Raw genomic sequence first — 2494 nt, forward strand, 5'->3', positions numbered from 1 at the left:
ATATATATATATATAAAGTGAGAGAGAGGAAGAAAGGCAGACGCACAGACCGACAGTTTGCAAAAAGGATAAATACATGTTTACATTACAGTTCCTACGAAAGTTTCAGCGTTATGGTTGTTTGGAGCCCTTCAATAGGTGTTCAAAAGGTTCAAGCACAACCCATCATCAGACAACTCTTTATGGTATCTCTTCATTATTATGAATTATTAAATTCTGGTGCTTCTTTTGATGATCTTGGGTAAAATCTTCCGTTGTTTATAATACTGTTTAGGCCGACATAGTCTCTATTTATATTACTGTATATTGAATAATTCTATAGAACATTATTTCTGAATAATTCTATAGAAACATGATGTTGCCACATTAGTTGGTCATTGCATTGAACGGTAAACAATTCCCATGCGCGGCCGAAAATATCAACTTCCAGACTTTCGTGCAAAATTGATTTTATTTAAATCCGCGTGGATAAAAAATCGGTGTCAGATGAATATCGCTCACCGCACTTTGAACTTAAAATTTCATTTGATATCGTATGTAAATCTGCTGATATGAAGTTATTTCACAGGTGGTCACATCAGTCATCCCACAAATAATATCCGAAATATCATATATGTAATTTCTATCAAAATTTGCAGTATTCTGAAATGTCAAATTGTATTAATTGATATGAATTTGGAAACCATGAATATAATGAAACTTCTTTTTATAGAATAATCTGACTGAATTAACTACTAATATGAATCCCTCAAAGTTGGACGTATTGAGGGAGCATTTAAGGTACATAATAATTTCCAAGTTGAAAAAGGGAAACAGTACAGGAGAAGCAACCCAGAATTTTCATTCCGTTTATGAGGAAGAGTGCGTAAACGAACGAAGTTGTAGAAAACGGTTTGCAAAATTCAAAGCTGGTGACTTGAACCTAAGAGAGAGGCTACCAATAGGACAGCCTGTTGAATTTGGTAATGAGTTTCTATTTTCAGACTTTAAGAAGGATAATGCTGTGTCAGTTTAAGAATTGGCAGGCAATCTCTATTCAAGCTATTCAGCTGTTCACTGCCACTTTTAACAACTTGGGTAGATACCCGAATTCAGATAATGGGTTCACCATGATTTGACAGAAGCCAACCAAAATTAATGAGTGAGCATCTGCTTATCTCATCACTCTCGTGAAGGTATCTCACCATATTTGGACAGATTTAGTGATTAATGATGAAAACTGGATTTTTTTAAAGAAAATGTTAAGCGACCCAAGCAATTGCGCTGTGATGGAGAACCTCAACCCAACAAGAACCTCCATGCAAAAATGTTTCTTCTTTCTGTTTGGTGGGATTGTATTGGAGTCATTCACTTTGACATGCTACCAACTAATGCAACAGCTACAGCTCTCACATATTGCCAACAATTAGAGCATTTCGATTCTGTTTTGAATAATAACAAGGCCTGATATAGCGAATCGTAAGGGAGTAGTTTTCCATCATAATAATGCAAAACCCCACACATTAAAAATTACATGAGAAGACGACGAGGAACTTAGGTAGGAGAAAATCGCTCACTCACCTTATTCTCCGGATCTTGCCACTTCCTGATTACCATTTTTTCGAGGTTTACAGAATCATTTAAATGAATTAGTGTTCAAAATCCCACAGGTGGTCGAAATTGTCCTCTCTTCCTTCTCATCAAAACCAAAAGAATTTCTTGCCAATGGAATTAAAAGAAATGACGAGTAGATGAAAGGTAGTAATCGATAGCGATGGGAATTATATGCAGGGTTGAATTTTAATAAAATGTAAAATTAGATCACATTTCAGACATTACTTATGGGATGAACAGATAATTACTAAAACTCTTGAATTATGGAGTCCTTTGTAGAACTACCTAAAATAGGAACATAGCATTAGAAATTCATATTGATTTCAAACATCTTATACATGACTGAAATTTGTTTTCATACACTACCTATAAATTGAATATATTACATCTGCTGGAAAGATATAATCGTACTGTATAAATCAAAATGCAGAAGTATACGTAAAATCAGCTGCATTGAAGAAAATTTGATATGAGAAGAAATATTTATACAAATACTGTATGTGCTACCATTATATGCAAAGCACACAAGCTTCAAATACCAATCCAGTAAAATACTGAAACCTTCATATTTTGGAATTCATGGAAAATATGTTACCATCAGATATATAGATAGATATAGATACGACATTTGAATTTAATTTCCGCAGTTTACATTACTGAAAATATCATTTGCCGATTCTTCATGGGTATAAGTTTAGTAAAATGTGGCAATTCACCTAACAATTAAACCAGCAATAATTCTAGTGAAACTTAATGAATGCTGAATGGTGAGCGAGAGATAGGAATATGAGGGAAAGGATAACAAATAAATGATGTATTTTAAAATTCATACGATCATACATACACACACACCACAAATACATATATATATATATATATATATATATATATATATATATAT

At 33.2% G+C, this 2494-nt stretch overlaps 1 long non-coding RNA gene across 1 annotated transcript in view; it reads right to left on the bottom strand.

Annotated features, from left to right (window-relative positions):
- Window positions 1-30: 30 nt before the first annotated feature.
- Window positions 31-2494, bottom strand: part of LOC128249956 (uncharacterized) — a 29424-nt gene continuing 26960 nt past the window's right edge. The window contains exons 2-3 of the long non-coding RNA XR_008266102.1: window positions 1561-1697; window positions 31-642 (exon numbers count right to left, since the gene is read on the bottom strand). This is a non-coding gene — a long non-coding RNA (uncharacterized LOC128249956). The remainder of the gene's footprint in view (window positions 643-1560; window positions 1698-2494) is intronic.

Source organism: Octopus bimaculoides, chromosome 18 (assembly GCF_001194135.2).
Source record: "Octopus bimaculoides isolate UCB-OBI-ISO-001 chromosome 18, ASM119413v2, whole genome shotgun sequence".
NCBI classification, from domain to species: Eukaryota; Metazoa; Mollusca; class Cephalopoda; order Octopoda; family Octopodidae; genus Octopus; species Octopus bimaculoides.